Source organism: Balaenoptera physalus, assembly GCF_965194825.1.
Source record: "Balaenoptera physalus genome assembly, chromosome: 9".
NCBI lineage: Eukaryota > Metazoa > Chordata > Mammalia > Artiodactyla > Balaenopteridae > Balaenoptera > Balaenoptera physalus.
The window spans coordinates 57,009,908-57,025,877 of NC_138888.1; the positions used below are offsets into that span (position 1 = coordinate 57,009,908).

At 33.2% G+C, this 15,970-nt stretch overlaps 1 long non-coding RNA gene across 1 annotated transcript in view; it reads left to right on the forward strand.

The window, feature by feature from the left end:
- The first annotated feature begins 1,103 nt into the window (after positions 1-1,103).
- The window catches only part of LOC309667240, a 143,618-nt gene continuing 128,751 nt past the window's right edge, over positions 1,104-15,970 (forward strand). Inside the window, exon 1 of the long non-coding RNA XR_014267652.1 lies at positions 1,104-1,495. This is a non-coding gene — a long non-coding RNA (uncharacterized lncRNA). The remainder of the gene's footprint in view (positions 1,496-15,970) is intronic.

A 15,970-nucleotide genomic window follows, 5' to 3' on the forward strand; every position in this document is an offset into this window, starting at 1 on the left:
AGTTCTTACTTCAGTTGACTTTGTTAAGATCAACCCAATGTTCTTTTACAATGATTATATTTAAACATATTTATCATATTTTACTTGAAAAGTACTGTTTCACAAAGCGGCATAATTAAAATAGGCTTTTGTTCACATAGTAGGCTTAAAATATAGAAGTTAAAATTTGTTATATATAAAAATAAGGGGTATGACTAAATAATTTATATCAATATATAATTATGGACATAATGAAAGAAAAGATTTTAAATAGCAGTAAAATAATAAAATTATGGTTAATTTTGATTGTGAACCAACATATGTAGATCACTGATTTTTTCTAATTATTTTCTAGAATCCTTCATTCAAATAAAATGTCATATGAAACCCAACATAAAATAGATGGGCTCTACTATGACCTGGTGACAGCATCAGAGGCCTTCACCTCTTCAGCTCTCCCCAGTTCCCATCACTTGCAGAGACTCCTTAGATCACTTCTAAGCTCTGCATAACAAACTTTAATACTTGCCTAAATAATACTCAGTGTTTGCCATATATCTCATTTTTCCTCTTAATAAAATAAGTTTAAAAATTAGTATAATAGTTTATTAAATAATTGTAATATAAGATACTACAATTAACATAATGTTTTTTATAAAAACAAAAATACCATTGATATTATATTTACAAAAAGCATGATATAAAATGTGTTTACAATGGGACCTCTCTTTTCTAAAAGACTGGATATAAACATAAAATATATTGGAGTAGAGAAAAATGTTAACCATATTTTTCTGTGTTTTGTAAATTTTTTTTTTACATCTTTATTGGAGTATAATTGCTTTACAATGTTGTGTTAGTTTCTGCTGTACAACAGAGTGAATCAGCTATATGTATACATATAACCCCATATCCCCTCCCTCTTGCGTCTCCCTCCCCCCCCTCCCTATCCCACCCCTTTAGGTTGTCACAAAGCACCAAGCTGATCTCTCTGTGCTATGCAGCAGATGCCCACAAGCTATCTATTTTACATTTGGTAGTGTATATATATAAATGCTACTCTCTCACTTCGTCCCAGCTTACCCTTCCAGCCCTGGGTCCTCAAGTCCGTTCTTCACGTCTGCGTCTTTATTCCTGCCCTGCCACTAGGTTCATCAGTACCATTTTTTTAGATTCCATATAGATGTGCTAGCATAGGGTATTTGTTTTTCTCTTTCTCACTTACTTCACTCTGTATGACAGACTCTATGTCCATCCACCTCAGTACAAATAACTCAGTTTTGTTCCTTTTTATGGCTAATATTCCACTGTAGATATGTACCACATCTTTATCCATTCATCTGTCAATGGACACTTAGGTTGCTTCCATGTTCTGGCTATTGTAAATAGTGCGTCGATGAGCATTGTGGTACATGACTCTTTTTGAATTATGGTTTTCTCAGGGTATATGCCCAGTAGTGGGATTGCTGGGTCATATGGTAGTTCTACTTTTAGTTTTTTAAGGAACCTCCATACCGTTCTCCATAGTGGCTGTATCAATTTACATTCCTACAAACAGCGCAGGAGGGTTCCCTTTTCTCCACACCCTCTCCAGCATTTATTTATTTATTTTAACATCTTTATTGGAGTATAATTGCTTTACAATGGTGTGTTAGTTTCTGCTTTATAACAAAGTGAATCAGCTATACATATACATATATCCCCATATCTCCTCCCTCTCTAGCATTTATTGTTTGTAGATTTTTTGATGATGGCCATTCTAACCAGTGTGAGGTGATACCTCATTGTGGTTTTGATTTGCATTTCTCTAATGATTAGTGATTTTTTTGTTTTTGGAGTAAAATTGCTTTACAGTGGTGTGTTAGTTTCTGCTGTACAATGAAGTGAATCAGCTATATTTATACCTATATCCCCTCCCTCTTGGACCTCCCTCCCACCCACCCCCCCCATCCCACCCATCTAGGTCATCACAGAGCACCGATCTGAGCTCCCTGTGCTATACAGCAGGCTCCCACTAGCTATCTATTTTACACATGGTAGTGTATTTATGTCAAACCTAATCTCCCAATTTGTCCCACCCTCCCCTTCCCGCCCGTGTCTACATGTCCATTCTTTATGTCTATATCTCTATTCCTGACCTATAAATAGGTTCATCTGTACCATTTTTCTAGATTCCACATATATGCGTTAATATATGATACTTTTTTTCTCTTTCTGGCTTACTTCACTCTGTATGACAGACTCTAGGTCCATCCACATCTCTACAAATGACCCAATTTTGTTCCTTTTTATGGCTGAGTAATATTCCATTGTATATATGTATCACATCTTCTTTATCCATTCATCTATTGTTGGACATTTAGGTTGTTTCCATGTCCTGGCTATTGTAAATAGTGCTGCAGTGAACATTGGGGTGCATGTGTCCTTTTGAATTATGGTTTTCTCAGGGTATATGCCCAGTAGTGGGATTGCTGGGTCATATGGTAGTTCTATTTTTATTTTTTGAAGAAACCTCCATACTGTTCTCCATAGTGGCTGTATCAATTTACATTCCCACCAACACTGCAGGAGAGTTCCCTTTTCTCCACACCCTCTCCAGCATTTATTGTTTGTAGATTTTTTGATGATGGCCTTTCTCACCGGCGTGAGGTGATACCTCATTGTAGTTTTGATTTGCATTTCTCTAATGATTAATGATGTTGAGCTTTCTTTCATGTGTTTGTTGGCAATCTGTATATCTTCTTTGGAGAAATGTCTATTTAGGTCTTCTGCTCATTTTGGGATTGGGTTGTTTGTTTTTTTGATATTGAGCTGCATGAGCTGCTTGTATATTTTGGAGACTAATCCTTTGTCAGTTGCTTTGTTTGCAAATATTTTCTCCCATTCTGAGGGTTGTTTTTTCATCTTGTTTATGGTTTCCTTCACTGTGCAAAAGCTTTTAAGTTTCATTAGGTCCCATTTGTTTATTTTTGTTTTTATTTCCATTACTCAAGGAGGTGGGTCAAAAAGGATCTTGCTGAGATTTATGTCATAGAGTGTTCTGCCTATGCTTTCCTCTAAGAGTTTTATAGTGTCTAGCCTTACATTTAGGAGTGAGTTTTACTTTATTTTGACATTGTATATTTTTTCTCAATTATTTAGCATATATCACATAAATATAATAATACCAGGAAAAAGTTTAAACTTAGATCACTCCCAAAGATCACAGAAAAAAATATTTGTTTAAATTTTATTTAAATTGTTTTTAACCCAAACTCTTTCCTAATAAAATTATTGTTGGAATTATAAAACAGTATAGATTTTCTCCTTAAGTCTATATAAAATCAGTGTTCTTGAAAACACTTTTATGTTATTATATAGTCAAATAATTTGGGAAATACCACATAGTATCCTTTAACTTTAGATTCATAATTATATTAGAATCTTAAAGGCTAAAATATAAAGATATTTAACTTTGTTTAATCAATCATTTTCCAAAGTCATTTCATTTAACACCCATTATAATTTTTGGTAACACATGATGCAGTATTAGCAATAGGCTACTCACTTTAGAGGTGGGATAACCTAAATCTAAGAATGAAGTCTCTGCCAGAGATCACATGTCAGGATCGAAATAGGAGCTAGAACATAGGTTTTTACACTAGGGTGCACAGTCTGTGGATACAGTCCAATGTTTAGTACTCTCTTCTAGTCTTTTAAAAAAACTGTATCCTGGATATTTAATTGAAGGCACACCAAAAGGTTTACTGTATTCAGACAAATAGTTAAATTTTATTTAAAATATTTATCACATTTGCCACAGCCTTCAGGAATTATCACAAGTCCGTAGACTATCATTCCTTTTCAAGTATGAATTGTAATTAAATGTCTATCATGCCAGGTAAGCAAAAGATAAGAGTTGAGAAAGAAAGCAAAAAGAAAAATAAACTAAATATAAATAATCTATTTAAAAATAATTATAAGGTATGAGAAAGTAGTCAGTTTGATTCTTTTGTATGTAATTGTCCAGTTTCCCCAACACCATTTATTGAAGAAGCTGTCTTTTCCTCATTGTATATTCTTGCCTGCTTTGTCCTAGATTAATTGACCTTCTAAGTGTAACTTTATTTCTTGACTCTGTATTCTGTTCCACTGCTCTATGTGTCTATTTTTCTGTACCACCATACTGCTTTGATTACTGTAACTTTGTAGTATAGTTTGAAATCAGGGAGCATTTTCCTGATGATTAGTGATATTGAGCATCTTTTCATGTGCCTGTTGGCCAGGTGTATGGATTCTTTGGACAAAATGTCTTTTCAGGTCCTCTAGTCATTCTTAATTTTTTTGTTTGTTTTTGATGTTGAGTTGTATGAGCTCTTTGTATATTTTGGATATTAAATCCTTGTTGGATATCTTACTTACAAATATCTTCTTCCACTTAGTAGGTTGCCTTTTTGTTTTGTTGATAGTTTCTTTTGCTGTGCAAATGCTTTTTAGTTCAATGTAGTTCCATTTGTTTATTTCTTCTTTTGTTTCCCTTCCCTGAGGAGATATATCCAAAAAATATTGCTAAGATCAATGTCAAAGAGCATACTGCCTATGTTATCTTCTGGAAGTTTTATGGTTTCAGGTCTTAAATTTAAGTCTTTAATCCATTTTGAACTTAGTTTTATCACTAATGATGCATGATTATTCTTTTAAATACTGCTTGGATGGACTAATATGTGACCTTTCCAACCTCCTCTTTCTTTACTATAGACAGTGACCCTTCTCTGAACAGACCATTACTCTCTCCCATATGTACAGGTGATAGAATGAATTCATTTTACTTTACCTGATAAACTCCAGGTTGCCCTTACAGAGACCGCTCAACTATTACTTACTCTATAAAGCAGTATTCAGTGCCATTATAGACAGAATGAATGCATTTCCACACTGTGCTTCTACAGTACAAAGCACAAGTAAACAGTGACAAAACCTAAAAAAATTAACCTTTTTTTTTGTTTGTTTTTTAATTTTTATTTTTTGGCCACGCTGGGATCTTAGTTCCCTGACCAAGAATTGAACCTGGGTCCTTGGCAGTGAAAGCACAGAGTCCTAACCACTGGACTGCCAGGGAATTCTCAAAAATTAACCTCTTTTAAAACAACTCTAAGGAATACTGCTTAATATTACCCACCGGGACAGATTACCTTTTTCAAAAACAGCCACAGGAATATTGCAGTTTTATATGATGTTCCAGAAATGTGTCAAAATCTGTTTTCCCTTCGAACTGGTGCAGAATTCTATGCCTCAAGGAATATATAAAAATGATTCTGTATTATAATACTTCCTAGTCTAAGTCATAAAGGTGAAATGGCTCTCATGCTTGAACTGGCTCTTTCTCTCGACATTTGCCACTAGACACCAGCAAAATGAAAGGTTATTTCCTGTCACTAAGTTTTGAAATAATTTGTTACACAGTTCACAGAGTTACTGATATGCCCATTTTAGACACTAAAAGCCATGTAGGTCGACAATTTTAGATACTTATTAAATCACAATATTGAGAAGATGTAGAGATGCTATGAAGTCAATAAAAAGTGTGGTTGAGAATGATTAACACATACAGTGAACTTAGACTATAAACACATTAAAATATTCATAATATAAGCACAAACAAATCCAAAACCTTTGCATTCTAATAATAATTTATAATTATCTTCTCAATAAGGAATTATCAAAAATCCTAAATATGGTGTACCAAAGGAAAATGTCTTTATTCTGATCATATTCACATCTTTTCTAAGTCTTGTTCTTTGTCTTATGTCCTTTCTTTGATGATTTTTATCACATGCAATTTTATATTAGGATATCCCTCCCATGTATAAGACCCATATTATCAGTCTTTGTTAATAGACATCCTCAGTATTCACTAAAAATAGAGTTTCAATCAATCAAATTGAAAGCAGATTGACTGCTTCTAACACTTTCTTTGAAATAGCTGTCCACTGACTACCAGTTAGCTTTAGAATGGCTTTTCTGTGTATCTTTGTGACCCTGCAGCTTTCTGATCTTAGTTCTGAGCCAGGGTCAGGATCCCGGGTCTGGCCTATGCTGTGGTGAAGGTAGGGATTAATTCTCATCCTGTTCAGCATAGAAATACCTTCCTGTGTTGTAAGCTGATGATTGACTCTCCCAATTGGAGAGCACACACCGAAATGTCTGACGCTATCTGTGTTGCATTGTTAAACAACTGCCGTGGCTGAGGGAGGTTGGAAGTGTTTTCTTCTACCCTCAGTCACCTCTGCAATGCAGACTATCAGACCACATTATTCTTTTATTTTGATGTTATCCACTTGGCTAGAATCTCAGCCTCGTAAGAGAGTAAATCTTGTCCCACCTTCATTTCCACAATGCTAAGGACAATTTCTCTTATACAGGAGTTGTTCAATAAATATTTTTGAGTGAATCTTTTATTTGTAAATCTTAAAATCAAAATTAATATCTGACAATAATACTGTTCATTTAATTCTTACCAATTGTTCACTCTGTGGTTGTTCTTTAATCTTTTCAAACATCCAGGTTCTAACTCCTCTCCTTTCTCTCAGTCTATAAACCCTGTCGTATATTCTTCTTTTCCTATATAGGCTATTCTCCACAACCAAGGCCCTGTCTATACCCACAACTGCAATATATAAAATTGCAAGTCCAGAGTAACCAAAATATATGCCATTTTCACCCCTTTACCAAGCTGAACTTGACCAGAGAAAAAATATCATTGAATATATAATGTATTATTAGCACCCAAAATTCCTAGTCTCCCATCTTCACGGCCCTTTAGAGCTACCAGACAATCGTTCTGTTTTTCCAATAAGTCCATTTTCCATGATCCTTCACGGCTTTTTCAAAACGTGTTCACTTACCCAAATCCCTTTATCCACTACTTTTCTACTCACTCTTGATAGACGGCCCCTTCCTGACAGAGAAGATAGCTTCTATCAAGCACGTCATCATTCATTCCTCTGTACTCTTTTGGAAACTTATTGCCATCCTTCAATCCACCTGTCCACCCATCTTTATTTCATATCTAATAGATGAAATGTATCTCCCTCCACTTGTGCTTGAGATCAAGGCTACCATCTATGTCAGCCTCAACTTCACTCCAAAAATCTGACAAATTATGCCAAAGCTCTCATTTTTCAACCTCTCACTTTTACTGGTCTACATTTAAACACAAACTTTCTTGCAAATTTTGTGAAAAAACAGATTCTTCCTCTACCCTGTACCATACTGTAAGTGCCAGCCTATCTCTCTGCTCCCCTTCAGAAATGATCTTTCCTTGACTTTTCTACTTCCACACTCCTAATGAAGTCCTCAGATACTTCACTCTCTTTCTTCCTTTCCTTAACCAACCACTTTCTCATTGAAATACTTCCCTACTTATGGTTAATGCAATTGGTGTTAATTGGTGCTTTTATATTTTGTCATCAGACTACATTCTATTTTTTGATAGTTTTAATTGCCTTGATATTTTCACTTCAGTTTACTCCAGTTACAAAACCCTGAATTTCAGGCCATTTCTCCAGCTACTTCTTAATTTTTTAAATAAGATTCTTTTTCTCTTACTACACCCTCAGTACTTGTTTCTCTGTATAACAGTATATTTTTCCTTTCTTGACTCTATACTATTTCCCTGGGTGATATTGTCTGTATCTTGCTGATGCCCACCCTTAGCCCCTATGTTTCAATCATGTTAACATTCTTTCACTTTTAACCAAGCTACCAAGATAAGTATTTTTCCAGGAACCGTGCAAATATTTTTCAATCATCCTGAAATATTCATCTGCATATGCTACCTTCATCTTGATTCCTACTCTTCCTTCAAATCATAGCTCATTTCCTCAGAGGAGCTCATGAATGAGTGCATGAAGAACTCAGCAGAGGCTAGTATAACAGGATGGTTTCACCATTAAAATGCAAAAACAATAAAAATTGGGGGAACTGTGATGATGAATAAACAATGGTAGATCACAGAAAGGTCTTCTCTGAAAAAAATTATCAGATATGTGATCCCTTGGGAACATTATTACTGTTTGATGAAAGGTAGGGAGAATAAAATATTAAAATAAGGAATTGAAAGAGCCATAAGAATGAGATACTTTAAGAGATATGCTCTCATCATCACTGCTCTTCTGCACACTACAAATTGCTGTAAAACAGTTATAACCCTATAGTGTTTCACTCCAATTAAGTAAAATGTAATCCCCCAGGAAAGACTTTAATTCTTCTTGTCAGTCAACTTGTGTTACAAAGTATAGTAGATGTATATTACAAAAAATTATAATCTGTTATCATATTTTAAATTTCTTTCTTGTTTGGAAGTATCTACTTAATTACCTTGATGTTGAGTCTTGGCCCACAAAGCCTAAAATATTTATATCTCGACACTTAGAGAAAAAAATTTTTGACCTCTGGCAAAGATGAAATAAATTACTTGATATGTACATACTACCAAACAAAAGTAAGGGATAGAAATCTGAGTCGTCTTATATCTATTAAATAAAATAAATTTATAATTTAAAAACTTTCCACAGAGGAAATTTCAGGCACAGATGGATTCCCTGATAAAAATTTCATCAAAAATAAATGTATTTAAGAAAAATATATAAGAAAAAATAAATGTGTAAAATTATCTACACAACTCTGTCAGAAATTAGAGAAAGGTGGATCACTTCCCATCTCATATTATGAGGCCAGTATCACTCTGACCAGACAAAAGTTCACAAGAAAAGAAAGCTATGGAATGTAACTTTCATAAACCTCAACAAAAAAATCAAAAGCAAAATATTAGCAAATCAAATGCAACCATATGTAAATGGACAGTATGTCACAACCAAGTGGGTTTATTTAAGGAAAGCAAGTTTGGGTTAACTTTTAAAAAAAAAATGTAATTCACCATATTAAAAAAATAAAAGAAAAATTAGATGCCCATATAAATAGATAAAAATTTTTTTGACTAATTTAATACTCATTCATAATAAAATTTTAACAAACTAGGAATATAAGCGAACTTTAATCTCATTAAAGATTACTATATAAAACCTACCAACATGCTTAATGGTGAAAGACTAAATGGTTTCTCTTAAGATGCAGAATCAGCTAGAGAAGTCCACTCTCACATTTCTATATGTTCTGATCTATTCCGTACATATACATGATTCCCCTTATGTCAATACCACACTGCCTTGATAGCTGGATCTTTCTATAGCATGTCTTCAAATAAATCATTATGAATCCTCAAAATATGTTACTTTGTAAAAAATAGTTTTTGGCTCATTCTTGGTTCTTTGCCTTTCTATATGAATTTTAGAGTAAGAAGATCAATTTCTTAAAAAAATAAAAAAAGAGAGAGAAACCTGTTGGAATTTTTATTGGTGTTATGTGGAATCTGTAGATTCATTTGGGGAGAACTGGCATCTTAAAATTACAGAGTCTTCTAATTCATGAATGTGGTATCTCTTTTTCTGTAATTATCTAGACTCTTAAACACATAATTCAGGAATACTATATAGATTTCAGTGTACAAATCTCACACATATTTTATTAAATTTAACCCTAAATATTTCATGTTTAGGGTATTGCTAAAGGTATGTTTGACATTTCATTTGCCAATATTTTTATTACTAGTATTCAGGAATAATATGTTTTGTGTAATAACCTGGTATTTTGCAGCCTTGTTAAATTCCCTTGTTATTTCTGGTTGTTTATTTATTTAGTTAGTTAGTTAGTTAAGATTTTCTAAAGGCACAGTCATACTCTCTATGAATAAACCAGATTCTTTATTCTTTTCGTTTATTTTGGTACCCTGTTGCATCAGCTAAGATGATCATATGACCATAACAATATTACATTCTACCTATATTATGCCATCTTTAGTGCTCCATGTAATATACAAAATATCTTCTTAAGGTTTTGAATTGCTAACCTCTAATCTGAGTTTACATATTTCCTCATTGTTTACTGTTTTACTTCCTACTGTGATGACAATCTATATCATTAAGGGAGATTTGAACTGTCAAATATTATAGTAGTTCTTCCTTCAAACCCTCTACACTTGGGCCAGCAAGGGCACATATTCTTCTCTGGGCATGGGAAAGAGGAGGGAAAAGAGCAGAAGAGATATGCAGGTATCCCTAAACAGATTCTTTGTCTTCTGCTGTGTAGGAAAATCCATTTTATCCACTCCCAAGTAAAACATGTAAACTAACAAGAAGAAAGACATTGCAAATCATGTGCTGATAGTAAGTTAATAGGGAAATATTAAAATAATAGGACATATTAAAACTTGAAAAGTAGAAAACTTAAGGTTTTATTTCATTTCCTTGAGTTATTTATTTACACCTTAAAAGGAAAGAACCATATTAAAAAAAAGAAATCAAGCAGTGAAATTTTTCCCACTATAATTACAGTGTTTTTGACACAATTGTTCCCTCAACTTTAACATACATATATATACTCACCAGTGTACACTGGCTAAAAATTATGTATAATTATGAAATTATTTTCCCCAGAAACTGAGGTGTTACTCAGCAAATTGGAGAATTTACTTATCATTTTCAAATATAACCGTACCCGGTTCTGTGAGTTAGGTCCACATGCTACTATTCACTGTTGCCTACGCTAATGTTAGTTAGCACTTCTTCAGGTAATAATAGTTCCAGGGTAATTATGTAGACAAAGTATTTCTTTGTTATGGAGTTTTCTATACTTTAGAATTCTCCCATTTAACTGTCTTCTGTCTTATCTTCAATACTGCTTTTTATTGAGAAGCTCTCATCAATTTCAAGTTGGAACTGAGTAACAATTAACTAAAATTGGAAATAAAGCTCAGAGTGGCAAGTGTCTGGTTTTCAAGAAATGAATACTTTTAAGGGAACTTCAGGAAACATATATTTTTCTTAAAGACACCTGAATGAAATTATCTAGTATTAAAAACATTATTAATACAGTTTTATATAAACAAATATATTTTGGTCCTTATAAAGAAATCTAAGGCCTTTGACATAATTATTATATTCTTATGACACCCATAGCATCTTTTTTATTATTAGCAATATTTGTGAACTGTTTTATGGAAACAAGGGAGATTGGAAAAATAGAGATAAATCTAAATGAACAAGTGGTAAACACAGAAGAAGAAATATAAAGGTCAAAATTACCATTTCTAGCTAGATATATTAAGATCTTTTATTCTTTTACTCAATTTGTTTAAATATTTCATGTTAAAAAGTCAGAGTGGTACATATTAAAATTTTATAGTGCAGTTTGCCTTCCACAAGCATGACCAACATATTACCTAAGCCACAGACAGCACCTAGAGTTGACAACGTGAAATTAAATTTTGTGTATGAATTATGACATGCTACGTCTTTGATATTCTAGACTAAAATTTCAAGGAGAAACCTCATGTACGCAGAATGGTAGACAGATTATTGGCCCCTAAAAGATGTCCACATCCTAATCCCTGGAATCTGTGAATATGTTACCTTGCATGGCAAAGGAAGATTAAGGTAGCAGTTGGAATTAAGGGTGCTAATCAACTGACCTTAACATGGAGAGATTATCACAGTGGGTCCAATGTGATTAGAAGGGTCTTCAATGTGAAACAGGGAGGCAGAAGTTTCCGTGTTTGAGTGATGCTTTGTCAGAAAGACTCCACCAGATTTTCCTGACTTTGAAATTGAAAAGGGATCAGGAACCAAAGGAATGTGGGCACCCTCTAAAACCTGGAAAAGAAAAGGAACTGGATTCTCCCCTAGATCTTCCAGAAAGGAATGCAGTCCTGCTGGCACCTTGATTTTTAGTTCAGTGAGACAGACCCATTAAGATTTCTGACCTATGGAATAATAAAGCTAATAAATTTGTGTAGCTAAGTTTATGATAACTTGTTACAAACAGCAGTAGGAAACTAATACATTCACCAAAAACAGATATTAAAGAAGAGATAATGTGTAAGCCAAATTTATATTTTAAATGCATTTTGTAGAAATTAATATATAATAATTATAAAAATTAAACCTAGTTATCAAGCTGTTTTCAAATGTATTTTTATATCTAATGTTTTAAGACTCTCACTTCCTCTATCAAACCTTTCCTAAAAAGTTCAAGATAAATCTAGTATTTCACATTTTCTAGGTTTACCTGAACTTTTTTAAAATTTCAAAATTTAAATATTTAAGGTAAAATATATGACATCCACATAGTCAAATATGCAGTTAACTCCCAAAGTAGCCACTTTAGTTATGACATGACTACTGTTTCACAGCCTTTAGTTTCTGTTGTGCACTTGACATCTCATTGAATAGTTTATTACTACTACAAATGCTACAAGCCTTAACACAAATTTATAAATTCTCCAGCTTCCCACTTCTGTATGTATATCCTGCTTTTGATTAATATCACTTTTGTCTCCATTATCTACATAAAACATTGTGTGGGTAATTTTTTTATTCTGACCACATAACCAGTCACTATGTTCTGTCAAATCTTCTTTTACTTCTAGTCTCATTGTCATTATCTTAATTCTAAGATCTTTCATTTCATGCCTTCTTGACTACTTAACCTGAGATTTAGTGTCCTTGTTTGTAAAATACAAAGGAGTGAGAAACAGGAGTATTAAAGTTAGTTACACATACAATCTAATTTAATGAACATGATGTTCTTGTGATGTATTCTTTTTAAAACATTCTATGAAATATAACAAGCATGCAATAAACTGGGTTAAATGTATTAATTTCAGTATACAACTCAATGAATATTTACATATGCACATTTAAATATGTACACATGGGTACATATTTACCCAGAATAGTTCCTTAGTGCCTTTTCCTAGCCAATCCTGGCCCCTAGGACCCAAACAAAACCTTATTCTGACTTCAAACACCATTGAATCATTTTACCTGCACAGGCATACCTTGGAGATGTTGCCGATTTGGTTCCAAACTATTGTAGTAAAGCAAATATCAAAAATAAAGCGAGTTACTTGAATATTTTGGTTTCCCAGTGCATATGAAATTTATGTTCAGAAATTAAGCCCTTGTTGGTCGCATTGTTTGTAAATATTTTCTCTCATTCCGTGGGTTGTCTTTTCGTTTTGCTTACGGTTTCCTTTGTTGTGCAAAAACTTTTAAGTTTAATTAGGTCCCATTTGTTTATTTTTGCTTTTGTTTCCATCATTCTAGGAGATAGATCCAAAAAAATGTTGCTGTGATTTATGTCAAAGAGTGTACTGCCTATGTTTTCCTCTAGGAGTTTTACAGTACCGGTCTTCCATTTAGGTCTTTAATCCATTTTGAGTTTATTTTTGTGTATGGTGTTAGAGAATGTTATTTTATTCTTTTACATGTAGTTGTCCAGTTTTCCCAGCACCACTTATTGAAGAGACTGTCTTTTCTCCATTGTATATTCTTGCCGCCTTTGTCATAGATTAATTGACCATAAGTGTGTGGGTTTATTTCTGGGCTCTCTATCCAAAATATCCAAACAGTTTTTACAGCCCAATATCAAACAAACAACCCAACAAAAAATGGGCAGAAGACCTAAGTATACCTTTCCCAAAGAAGACATACAGATGGCCAACAAGCACATGAAAAGATGCTCAACATTGTTAATTATTAGAGAAATGAGAGTCAAAACTACAAAGAGGTATCACCTCACACCAATGAGAATGCCTATCATCAAAAAGGCTACAAATACTGGAGGGGGGTGTGGAAAAAGTGAACCCTCCTACACTGTTGGTGGGAATGTAAATTGGTGCAGCCACTATGGAGAATAGTATGGAGATTACTTAAAAAACTAAAAATAGAATTACCATATGATCCAGCAATCCCAATCCTGAGCATATATCTGGAAAGAATGAAAACTCTAATTCAAAAAGATACACGCACCTCAATGTTCATAGCAGCACTCTTTACAAGAGCCAAGACATGAAAGCAACCAAAATGTCCATCGACAGATGAGTGGATAAAGAATATGTGGTATATATATATATATACATACATACACACACATTGGAGTATTACTCAGCCATAAAAATGAATGAAATAATGCCATTTGCAACAACATGGGTGGACCTAGAGATTATCATACTAAGCGAAGTAAGTCAAACAGAAAGACAAAAATCATATGATATTACTTATATGTGGGATCTAAAAAAATGATACAAGTGACTGTGTTTACAAAACAGAAATAGACTCACAGACATAGAACAAACTTATGGTTACCAAAGGGGAAATGTTGGAGGAAAGGATAAATTAGGAGGTTGTGATTAACAGATACATACTACTATATATAAAATAGATAAACAACAAGGATCTACTATATAGCACAGGGAACTATATTCAATATCTTGTAATAACCTATAATGTAAAAGAATCTGAAAAACTGAATCACTTTGCCATACACCTGAAACTAACACAAAACTGTAAACCAACTACACTTCAATTAAAAAAGAAATTTTAAAACTAAAAAAGAATTAGTTTTAAAAGATGCATATATCTGAATAATGAAGGTTTTGTAAAGTTTTCTTATCAATTATGTTAATAATTATGATGATGTAATGTAAATTCATTATAACTAAAAATCCAGTTATGATTATTTTACTTTGCATATTCCTCCACATAATTGTGACTTCAGGTTGCGTGTTATTTGCGCTGAACACTTCATTGTGGTTGCTGCGTGTTTAGAGTAATCCCATTGCTAAAAAAAAGGGAAATAATTCTTTATCAATTTGACCTCGGAGGGAGTTTGAGGATAAAATATATAAAATCTATGAAGCACTCTGAGATCTTTGAAGTAGGAGTTGCACTATAATGTAATATCATAGAAATCTAAGAGATTATGAAAGAGCAATGTATTAAAGATAGTTTATCCTTCAACAGACTAATCTCTGACAGAGCCCCAGGCAACTACTAGGATGCTAGCACCGCTGTCAGTTAGACCTCTGAAGAGATACAGTAAGAGCTATACAACTACTTACATGTTACTTTTTATTTTTTATGACTCATACTGATAGAAAGAGAAAATATTGGTGAAAATAAATCAAGAATTAATATGCTGTTTTCCATAGTCTTTTAAAATGCTTGGCCCTTTTAACCATTCCACAAAGTAGAAAAATTGGAACTAGTCATTTTAAAATGGAAAGTTATATTCTTGTTTAAGTTTATAGAATATTTCCTGAACTATATTTTACACATGAATGCTTCTATAAACAGTATATATTTTATTCCAAAAAAAGCCCCAATATAAAACTCCAATGTAAGTGTACCACAGAAGTTATTTTCATCTTTGAAAGTGTGTTATAAAATTCCATATTAGTGTATCAGATTGGCATTGAAACAAATGCTTGTAGTTTGGGGACTTTATTTTTATTGTATGTGTAGTTTTAATCAATTTTAGAATTTATAGTATATAATAAAAGACAATAGATTTAGAGATAAGGGAGCATTTTTCAATATATATTTTGTCTAAAATTTACTATAAACACCTTTGAGATTAAAAGACATATATGCTGAAATGTCCACTATTCTCTGCCGGCACCAGTAGTCTTGGGCTTGAATAGATGAACACACTCCTGCAACACAATAAAGCAAGTTTATTTAGCTTTAATAAAACATAGAAGGCAGCCAATAGCATATACACAACAGAATAGTGAACTTCGTACTCTTACTTGGCACCCAGATCAGGATAGATGCAGCCAAGTGGATAAGAAACTCCTCTGTTTAGGGAATTATCACCTCTGGCATCCCTTTAGATCTTTTACTTTGGTGGTCACATGACCCCCCTCACAATGACATCACTAGCCCCTACTCTTTAGTTTAACAACATCCCATCAATTTATGACTACTCATCAATTTTAGGTTATAAGTAATCAATTTCAACAACCAAATGGCTACACAACAACCTCAGTAGTACTGTCGTTTAATTTGTATTTGATATATTCCTATCCATGAGTAAGGAATATTAAGGAGAA